Raw genomic sequence first — 12190 nt, 5'->3', positions numbered from 1 at the left:
CATTTTTTCTTTTCTTTTTTTTATATTAATTTGTTAATCCTGCCATAACATTATAGTTTTACTTTCGCGCAAATCAGTAAAATTGATGTTTTTCGGCTTAAGCGGCATAGTGTTGCCGCAATTGACATACAATTTACAAGAAAATCGACTTTGAGTCTAAACCTAAGAAAGTGCAACTTTTTCGCTAATATTATTTTGTTAATCCTGCAATAATATGTCAATTCTGCAATGGCTATTTAATCTTACTTTCACGCAAATCAGTAAAATTGTTGTTTTTCGGCTTATGCGGTACAGTGCTCAGGTGATTAACATACCATTTACAAGAAAATCGACTTTGAGTCTAAACCAAAGAAAGTGCAACTTTTTCAGTAATATTAAGTTGGTAATCCTGCAATAACATTATAATTTTACTTTCGCGCAAATCAGTAAAATTGATGTTTTTCGGCCTAAACGGTACAGCGCTCAAGTAATTAACATACAATTTACAAGAAAATCGGCTTGAAGTAAAAATCTAAGAAAGTTCCATTTTTTCTTTTCTTTTTTTTATATTAATTTGTTAATCCTGCCATAACATTATAGTTTTACTTTCGCGCAAGTCAGTAAAATTGATGTTTTTCGGCTTAAGCAGCACAGTGCTGCCGCAATTGGCATACAATTTACAAGAAAATCTACTTTAAGTCTAAACCTAAGAAAGTGCAACTTTTTCGCTAATATTATTTTGTTAATCCTGCAATAACAATATAATTTGACTTTCGCACAAATCAGTAAAATTCATGTTTTTCGGCTTAAGCGGTACAATGCTCTCGCAACTGAAATACAATTTACAAGAAAATCGACTTAAAGTCTAAAATTAAGCAAGTGCAATTTTTTCGGTTATATGAATATGTCAATTCTGCAATAGCTATTTAATCTTACTTTCGCGCAAATCAGTAAAATATAAAATATATATAATATTATATTGTTACTCCTGCAATAACAATATAATTTGACTTTCGCGCAAATCAGTAATATTGATGTTTTTCGGCTTAAGCAGTACAGTGCTGCCGCAATTGACATACAATTTACAAGATAATTTGAGTCTAAACCTAAGAAAGTGCAACTTTTTCGGTAATAATAATTTGTTAATCCTGCAATAACAATATAATTTTACTTTCGCTCAAATCAGTAAAATTCATGTTTTTCGGCTTAAGCGGTACAGTGCTCACGCAACTGAAATACAATTTACAAGAATATCGACTTTAAGTCTAAAACTAAGAAAGTGCAATTTTTTCGGTTATATGAATATGTCAATTCTGCAATAACAATATAATTTGACTTTCGCTAAAATCAGTAAAATTCATGTTTTTCAGTTTAAGCAGTACAGTGCTCACGCAATTGACATACAATTTACAAGAAAATCGACTTTAAGTCTAAAACTAAGAAAGTACAATTTTCTCGGTTATATGAATATGTAAATTCTGCAATAACATTATAATTTTACTTTCGCGCAAATCAGTAATATTGATGTTTTTCGGCTTAAGCAGCACAGTGCTGCCGCAATTGACATACAATGTACAAGAAAATCGACTTTGAGTCTAAACCTAAGAAAGTGCAACTTTTTCGCTAATATTATTTTGTTAATCCTGCAATAACAATATAATTTGACTTTCGCACAAATCAGTAAAATTCATGTTTTTCGGTTTAAGCGGTACAGTGCTCACGCAATTGACATACAATTTAGAAGAAAATCGACTTTTAGTCTAAAACTAAGAAAGTACAATTTTTTCGGTTATATGAATATGTAAATTCTGCAATAACAATATAATTTTACTTTCGCGCAAATCAGTAAAATTCATGTTTTTCGGCTTAAGTGGTACAATGCTCTCGCAACTGAAATACAATTTACAAGAAAATCGACTTTAAGTCTAAAATTAAGCAAGTGCAATTTTTTCGGTTATATGAATGTGTTAATTCTGCAATAACAATATAATTTGACTTTCGCTCAAATCAGTCAAATTCATGTTTTTCGGTTTAAGCGGTACAGTGCTCACGCAATTGACATACAATTTAGAAGAAAATCGACTTTAAGTCTAAAACTAAGACAGTACAATTTTTTCGGTTATATGAATATGTAAATTCAGCAATAACATTATAATTTTACTTTCGTGCAAATCAGTAAAATTGATGTTTTTCGGTCTAAGCGGTACAGCGCTCAAGTAATTAACATACAATTTACAAGAAAATCGGCTTGAAGTAAAAATCTAAGAAAGTTCCATTTTTTCTTTTCTTTTTTTTTATATTAATTTGTTAATCCTGCCATAACATTATAGTTTTACTTTCGCGCAAATCAGTAAAATTGATGTTTTTCGGCTTAAGCGGCATAGTGTTGCCGCAATTGACATACAATTTACAAGAAAATCGACTTTGAGTCTAAACCTAAGAAAGTGCAACTTTTTCGCTAATATTATTTTGTTAATCCTGCAATAATATGTCAATTCTGCAATGGCTATTTAATCTTACTTTCACGCAAATCAGTAAAATTGTTGTTTTTCGGCTTATGCGGTACAGTGCTCAGGTGATTAACATACCATTTACAAGAAAATCGACTTTGAGTCTAAACCAAAGAAAGTGCAACTTTTTCAGTAATATTAAGTTGGTAATCCTGCAATAACATTATAATTTTACTTTCGCGCAAATCAGTAAAATTGATGTTTTTCGGCCTAAACGGTACAGCGCTCAAGTAATTAACATACAATTTACAAGAAAATCGGCTTGAAGTAAAAATCTAAGAAAGTTCCATTTTTTCTTTTCTTTTTTTTATATTAATTTGTTAATCCTGCCATAACATTATAGTTTTACTTTCGCGCAAGTCAGTAAAATTGATGTTTTTCGGCTTAAGCAGCACAGTGCTGCCGCAATTGGCATACAATTTACAAGAAAATCTACTTTGAGTCTAAACCTAAGAAAGTGCAACTTTTTCGCTAATATTATTTTGTTAATCCTGCAATAACAATATAATTTGACTTTCGCACAAATCAGTAAAATTCATGTTTTTCGGCTTAAGCGGTACAATGCTCTCGCAACTGAAATACAATTTACAAGAAAATCGACTTTAAGTCTAAAATTAAGCAAGTGCAATTTTTTCGGTTATATGAATATGTCAATTCTGCAATAGCTATTTAATCTTACTTTCGCGCAAATCAGTAAAATTGTTGTTTTTCGGCTTATGCGGTACAGTGCTCAGGTGATTAACATACCATATACAAGAAAATCGACTTTGAGTCTAAACCAAAGAAAGTGCAAGTTTTTCGGTAATATTAAGTTGATGTTTTTCGGCTTATGCGGTACAGTGCTCACGCAATTAACATACAATTTCGAAGAAAATCGACTTTAAGTCTAAAACTAAGAAAGTGCAATTTTTTCGCTAATATTATTTTGTTACTCCTGCAATAACAATATAATTTGACTTTCGCGCAAATCAGTAATATTGATGTTTTTCGGCTTAAGCAGTACAGTGCTGCCGCAATTGACATACAATTTACAAGATAATTTGAGTCTAAACCTAAGAAAGTGCAACTTTTTCGGTAATAATAATTTGTTAATCCTGCAATAACAATATAATTTTACTTTCGCTCAAATCAGTAAAATTCATGTTTTTCGGCTTAAGCGGTACAGTGCTCACGCAACTGAAATACAATTTACAAGAATATCGACTTTAAGTCTAAAACTAAGAAAGTGCAATTTTTTCGGTTATATGAATATGTCAATTCTGCAATAACAATATAATTTGACTTTCGTTAAAATCAGTAAAATTCATGTTTTTCAGTTTAAGCAGTACAGTGCTCACGCAATTGACATACAATTTACAAGAAAATCGACTTTAAGTCTAAAACTAAGAAAGTACAATTTTCTCGGTTATATGAATATGTAAATTCTGCAATAACATTATAATTTTACTTTCGCGCAAATCAGTAATATTGATGTTTTTCGGCTTAAGCAGCACAGTGCTGCCGCAATTGACATACAATGTACAAGAAAATCGACTTTGAGTCTAAACCTAAGAAAGTGCAACTTTTTCGCTAATATTATTTTGTTAATCCTGCAATAACAATATAATTTGACTTTCGCACAAATCAGTAAAATTCATGTTTTTCGGTTTAAGCGGTACAGTGCTCACGCAATTGACATACAATTTAGAAGAAAATCGACTTTTAGTCTAAAACTAAGAAAGTACAATTTTTTCGGTTATATGAATATGTAAATTCTGCAATAACAATATAATTTTACTTTCGCGCAAATCAGTAAAATTCATGTTTTTCGGCTTAAGTGGTACAATGCTCTCGCAACTGAAATACAATTTACAAGAAAATCGACTTTAAGTCTAAAATTAAGCAAGTGCAATTTTTTCGGTTATATGAATGTGTTAATTCTGCAATAACAATATAATTTGACTTTCGCTCAAATCAGTCAAATTCATGTTTTTCGGTTTAAGCGGTACAGTGCTCACGCAATTGACATACAATTTAGAAGAAAATCGACTTTAAGTCTAAAACTAAGACAGTACAATTTTTTCGGTTATATGAATATGTAAATTCAGCAATAACATTATAATTTTACTTTCGTGCAAATCAGTAAAATTGATGTTTTTCGGTCTAAGCGGTACAGCGCTCAAGTAATTAACATACAATTTACAAGAAAATCGGCTTGAAGTAAAAATCTAAGAAAGTTCCATTTTTTCTTTTCTTTTTTTTATATTAATTTGTTAATCCTGCCATAACATTATAGTTTTACTTTCGGGCAAATCAGTAAAATTGATGTTTTTCGGCTTAAGCAGCACAGTGCTGCCGCAATTGACATACAATTTACAAGAAAATCGACTTTGAGTCTCAACCTAAGAAAGTGCAACTTTTTCGCTAATTTTATTTTGTTAATCCTGCAATAACAATATAATTTGACTTTCGCACAAATCAGTAAAATTCATGTTTTTCGGCTTAAGTGGTACAATGCTCTCGCAACTGAAATAAAATTTACAAGAAAATCGACTTTAAGTCTAAAATTAAGCAAGTGCAATTTTTTCGGTTATATGAATATGTCAATTCTGCAATAGCTATTTAATCTTACTTTCGCGCAAATCAGTAAAATTTTTGTTTTTCGGCTTATGCGGTACAGTGCTCAAGTGATTAACATACCATTTACAAGAAACATGCTCACGCAATTAACATACAATTTCGAAGAAAATCGACTTTAAGTCTAAAACTAAGAAAGTACAATTTTTTCCGTTATATGAATATGTAAATTCTGCAATAACATTATAATTTTACTTTCGCGTAAATCAGTAAAATTGATGTTTTTCGGCTTATGCGCTACAGTGCTCAAGTGATTAACATACAATTTACAAGAAAATCGACTTTGAGTCTAAACCTAAGAAAGTGCAACTTTTTCGGTAATATTAAGTTGGTAATCCTGCAATAACATTATAGTTTTACTTTCGCGCAAATCAGTAAAATTGATGTTTTTCGGCTTAAGTGGTACAATGCTCTCGCAACTGAAATACAATTTACAAGAAAATCGACTTTAAGTCTAAACCTTAGAAAGTGCAACTTTTTCGCTAATATTATTTTGTTAATCCTGCAATAACATTATAATTTTACTTTCGCGCAAATCAGTAAAATTGATGTTTTTCGGTCTTAGCGGTACAGCGCTCAAGTAATTAACATACAATTTACAAGAAAATCGGCTTGAAGTAAAAATCTAAGAAAGTTCCATTTTTTCTTTTCTTTTTTTATATTAATTTGTTAATCCTGCCATAACATTATAGTTTTACTTTCGCGCAAATCAGTAAAAATGATGTTTTTCGGCTTAAGCAGCACAGTGCTGCCGCAATTGACATACAATTTACAAGAAAATCGACTTTGAGTCTAAACCTAAGAAAGTGCAACTTTTTCGCTAATATTATTTTGTTAATCCTGCAATAACAATATAATTTGACTTTCGCACAAATCAGTAAAATTCATGTTTTTCGGCTTAAGCGGTACAATGCTCTCGCAACTGAAATACAATTTACAAGAAAATCGACTTTAAGTCTAAAATTAAGCAAGTGCAATTTTTTCGGTTATATGAATATGTCAATTCTGCAATAGCTATTTAATCTTACTTTCGCGCAAATCAGTAATATTGATGTTTTTCGGCTTAAGCAGTACAGTGCTGCCGCAATTGACATACAATTTACAAGATAATTTGAGTCTAAACCTAAGAAAGTGCAACTTTTTCGGTAATATTAATTTGTTAATCCTGCAATAACAATATAATTTGACTTTCGCACAAATCAGTAAAATTCATGTTTTTCGGCTTAAGAGGTACAATGCTCTCGCAACTGAAATACAATTTACAAGAAAATCGACTTTAAGTCTAAAATTAAGCAAGTGCAATTTTTTCGGTTATATGAATATGTCAATTCTGCAATAGCTATTTAATCTTACTTTCGCGCAAATCAGTAAAATTGTTGTTTTTCGGCTTATGCGGTACAGTGCTCAGGTGATTAACATACCATTTATAAGAAAATCGACTTTGAGTCTAAACCAAAGAAAGTGCAACTTTTTCGTTAATATTAAGTTGGTAATCCTGCAATAACATTATAGTTTTACTTTCGCGCAAATCAGTAAAATTGATGTTTTTCGGCTTATGCGGTGCAGTGCTCAAGTGATTAACATACAATTTACAAGAAAATCGACTTTGAGTCTAAACCTAAGAAAGTGCAACTTTTTCGGTAATATTAAGTTGTTAATCCTGCAATAACATTATAGTTTTACTTTCGCGCAAATCAGTAAAATTGATGTTTTTCGGCTTATGCGGTACAGTGCTCAAGTGATTAACATACAATTTACAAGAAAATCGACTTTGACTCTAAACCTAAGAAAGTGCAATTTTTTCGGTTATATTAATTTGTTAATCCTGCATTAACATTATGATTTTACTTTCGCGCAAATCAGTAAAATTGATGTTTTTCGGCTTATGCGGTACAGTGCTCACGCAATTAACATACAATTTCGAAGAAAATCGACTTTAAGTCTAAAACTAAGAAAGTGCAATTTTTTCGCTAATATTATTTTGTTAATCCTGCAATAACAATATAATTTGACTTTCGCGCAAATCAGTAATATTGATGTTTTTCGGCTTAAGCAGTACAGTGCTGCCGCAATTGACATACAATTTACAAGATAATTTGAGTCTAAACCTAAGAAAGTGCAACTTTTTCGGTAATATTAATTTGTTAATCCTGCAATAACAATATAATTTTACTTTCGCTCAAATCAGTAAAATTCATGTTTTTCGGCTTAAGCGGTACAGTGCTCACGCAACTGAAATACAATTTACAAGAAAATCGACTTTAAGTCTAAAACTAAGAAAGTGCAATTTTTTCGGTTATATGAATATGTCAATTCTGCAATAACAATATAATTTGACTTTCGCTCAAATCAGTAAAATTCATGTTTTTCAGTTTAAGCAGTACAGTGCTCACGCAATTGACATACAATTTACAAGAAAATCGACTTTAAGTCTAAAATTAAGAAAGTAAAATTTTTTCGGTTATATGAATATGTAAATTCTGCAATAACATTATAATTTTACTTTCGCGCAAATCAGTAATATTGATGTTTTTCGGCTTAAGCAGTACAGTGCCCACGCAACTGAAATACAATTTACAAGAAAATCGGCTTTAAGTCTAAAACTAAGAAAGTGCAATTTTTTCGGTTATATGAATATGTAAATTCTGCAATAACATTATAATTTTACTTTCGCGCAAATCAGTAATATTGATGTTTTTCGGCTTAAGCAGTACAGTGCTGCCGCAATTGACATACAATTTACAAGATAATTTGAGTCTAAACCTAAGAAAGTGCAACTTTTTCGGTAATATTAATTTGTTAATCCTGCAATAACAATATAGTTTTACTTTCGCTCAAATCAGTAAAATTCATGTTTTTCGGCTTAAGCAGTACAGTGCTCACGCAATTGACATACAATTTACAAGAAAATCGACTTTAAGTCTAAAACTAAGAAAGTTCAATTTTCTCGGTTATATGAATATGTAAATTCTGCAATAACATTATAATTTTACTTTCGCGCAAATCAGTAATATTGATGTTTTTCGGCTTAAGCGGTACAATGCTCTCGCAACTGAAATACAATTTACAAGAAAATCGACTTTAAGTCTAAAACTAAGAAAGTGCAATTTTTTCGGTTATATGAATATGTCAATTCTGCAATAACAATATAATTTGACTTTCGCTCAAATCAGTAAAATTCATGTTTTTCAGTTTAAGCAGTACAGTGCTCACGCAATTGACATACAATTTACAAGAAAATCGACTTTAAGTCTAAAACTAAGAAAGTTCAATTTTCTCGGTTATATGAATATGTAAATTCTGCAATAACATTATAATTTTACTTTCGCGCAAATCAGTAATATTGATGTTTTTCGGCTTAAGCGGTACAATGCTCTCGCAACTGAAATACAATTTACAAGAAAATCGACTTTAAGTCTAAAACTAAGAAAGTGCAATTTTTTCGGTTATATGAATATGTCAATTCTGCAATAACAATATAATTTGACTTTCGCTCAAATCAGTAAAATTCATGTTTTTCAGTTTAAGCAGTACAGTGCTCACGCAATTGACATACAATTTACAAGAAAATCGACTTTAAGTCTAAAACTAAGAAAGTGCAATTTTTTCGGTTATATGAATATGTAAATTCTGCAATAACATTATAATTTTACTTTCGCGGAAATCAGTAATATTGATGTTTTTCGGCTTAAGCAGTACAGTGCTCACGCAACTGAAATACAATTTACAAAAAAATCGACTTTAAGTCTAAAACTATGAAAGTGCAATTTTTTCGGTTATATTAATTTGTTAATCCTGCATTAACATTATAATTTTACTTTCGCGCAAATCAGTAAAATTGATGTTTTTCGGCTTAAGTGGTACAGTGCTCACGCAATTGACATACAATTTAGAAGAAAATCGACTTTAAGTCTAAACCTAAGAAAGTGCAACTTTTTCGGTAATATTAATTTGTTAATCCTGCAATAACAATATAATTTTACTTTCGCTCAAATAAGTAAAATTCATGTTTTTCGGCTTAAGCGGTACAGTGCTCACGCAACTGAAATACAATTTACAAGAAAATCGATTTTGAGTCTAAACCAAAGAAATTGCAACTTTTTCGGTTATATTAAGTAGGTAATCCTGCAATAACATTATAGTTTTACTTTCGCGCAAATCAGTCAAATTCATGTTTTTCGGTTTAAGCGGTACAATGCTCTCGCAACTGAAATACAATTTACAAGAAAATCGACTTTAAGTCTAAAATTAAGCAAGTGCAATTTTTTCGGTTATATGAATGTGTTAATTCTGCAATAACAATATAATTTGACTTTCGCACAAATCAGTAAAATTCATGTTTTTCGGCTTAAGCGGTACAATGCTCTCGCAACTGAAATACAATTTACAAGAAAATCGAATTTAAGTCTAAAATTAAGCAAGTGCAATTTTTTCGGTTATATGAATATGTCAATTCTGCAATAGCTATTTAATCTTACTTTCGCGCAAATCAGTAAAATTGTTGTTTTTCGGCTTATGCGGTACAGTGCTCAAGTGATTAACATACCATTTACAAGAAAATCGACTTTGAGTCTAAACCTAAGAAAGTGAAATTTTTTCGGTTATATTAATTTGTTAATCCTGGATTAACATTATAATTTGACTTTCGCACAAATCAGTAAAATTCATGTTTTTCGGCTTAAGCGGTACAGTGCTCACGCAACTGAAATACAATTTACAAGAAAATCGACTTTAGGTCTAAAGCTATTGTAAGAAAGTGCAATTTTTTCGGTTATATGAATATGTCAATTCTGCAATAGCTATTTAATCTTACTTTCGCGCAAATCAGTAAAATTGCTGTTTTTCGGCTTATGCGGTACAGTGCTCAAGTGATTAACATACCATTTACAAGAAAATCGACTTTGAGTCTAAGCCAAAGAAAGTGCAACTTTCTCGGTAATATTAAGTAGGTAATTCTGCAATAACATTATAGTTTTACTTTCGCGCAAATCAGTAAAATTGATGTTTTTCGGCTTATGCGGTACAGTGCTCAAGTGATTAACATACAATTTACAAGAAAATCGACTTTTAGTCTAAACCTAAGAAAGTGCAACTTTTTCGGTAATATTAAGTTGTTAATCTTGCAATAACATTATAGTTTTACTTTCGCGCAAATCAGTAAAATTGATGTTTTTCGGCTTATGCGGTACAGTGCTCAAGTGATTAACATGTTCGGGGTCTCCTTGGAGGATTTAGGGTCTTCACAGACCTTAGGAGAAATGCCGCAATAGTTGTGAATAATCCGAGCTACGACTGCGTAGTTCTGGATTCGTCACAGCTGGGTGTTTGTGTATCCATAGAGGGGGAGTTCGGTAGATTGGTAGTCGCCTTACCTGCTGTACATGGATAAGCTACTGCTACTTGCCAGTAGTAGCTCGCTTATCCTAGGAATGGATGCGAATGCCTCGTCCTCTATGTGGTTTAGTAAGGTATCCCGACATTCGTCAGGATATCAAAGCCACACTAGAGGCGAGGTATTAAGCGAATGGGTGGAGGCAAATAGTCTTCACATATTAAACGAGCCAAGCGAGTGGTATACGTTTGATGGGCCTGGGGGTGTGAGCGACATCGATGTGTCCTTCATCAATGAGGCAGCAAATAGGACCTTTAACGTTAGGTGGGAGATAAGGGGAGGGTGGGGATTGAGTGACCATAACTTGATTCAAATTATGGTTACTCCTAAATCTCCTCCCTCGGCGTATGAGAGTCCATTGCGGCGATGGCGTACCTCTGGTATCGACTGGAACCAATATGGACGATCTGTCAGGGAAGCGGTATTAAAAATACCGCTTAGTGAGTTTGAAGACTTTGGGGTGGACGAGCAAATTTCTCGGCTATACGATGTAGTGTGGGAAGTGAACAACAGTGTTCTCGGAAAGTTCGAAAGCTTCAGAGTGAGAAAACTTAAGTGGTGGACGAAAGAGCTAACGATGAAGAGGAGAGCTGTCCGGCGATTGAGACGAAAGTTTCAACGCGCTAAACAGTCAAACTCTGATGGGCTGTCCCAGATTAGGTATGAATTTAGTTGTGTGATGAGGGATTACAAACAAATGCTAGTCAAAACCAAGGAAGAGGAATGGAGGAATTTTATAGGGGAAAATAGGAACGACCCATGGGGTCAGGTCTACAAGATCTGTAGGGGTCGTAAGAGGGAGGATATCACCTCTCTCCGCGTTGGTGATACTGTACTATCAACGTGGAGAGACTGTGCTGGGGTTCTGCTAGGAGCGTTCTTTCCTAGGGCGGAGGCTCGGGTATCTCAAACGTGTGAGGTACTTGTTTCTCCACTAGATGAAGGGGAGCTGGGATACGCCTTTGGCCTGGTCAGGTGTAAAAGATCCCCAGGTTTTGATGGTTTGAACGGAGAGATGTGTAAAAGCATGTGGAAGTTCATTCCGGAATACTTGGAGGCCATTTACAATAAGTGCGTGTGGGAGGGATATTTTCCACAGGAGTGGAAAAGGGCTAGGGTCGTTCCTCTCCTGAAGTCCCCTGATAAGATCAGGAGTGATCCTCGTTCTTATCGGGGCATCAGTCTCCTTCCAGTGCTGGGAAAAGTACTGGAGAGAGTTATGGTGGAACGACTTCAGGATCTAACGCGGGATATGTGGTCGGATAGGCAGTATGGTTTCAGGAAAGGACGCAGTGTAGAGGATGCTTGGATGTATGTCCAGAGTGCCGTTAGGGAGAACGTCAACGAATATGTCCTTGGCATATTTGTTGACTTTAAGGGAGCTTTTGACTACCTAATCTGGGATAGGGTGATTGACCGATTGGAGGAGCTCGGCTGCCCGGAAGTTACTCTCTGGCGCAGCTACTTTTCGGACAGAAAAGCCTCAATAGTAGGAATGAATGGGAGTGTTGAGATTGGGGTGGCTCGGGGCTGCCCGCAGGGATCCATCTGTGGTCCATATATTTGGAACCTTATGATGGACTCTCTGCTTGGACAACTTGAACCAGTATGCAAGTGTTGTGCGTACGCGGACGACCTTCTTCCTTTAGTTGAAGGTCACTCAAGGTCCGAAATAGAGCGAGCGGGAGGACGA

The sequence above is a fragment of the Bactrocera oleae genome, chromosome X, assembly GCF_042242935.1.
Source record: "Bactrocera oleae isolate idBacOlea1 chromosome X, idBacOlea1, whole genome shotgun sequence".
In the NCBI taxonomy this organism is placed as follows: Eukaryota; Metazoa; Arthropoda; class Insecta; order Diptera; family Tephritidae; genus Bactrocera; species Bactrocera oleae.
Note: the sequence above shows the minus strand (reverse complement) of the source record.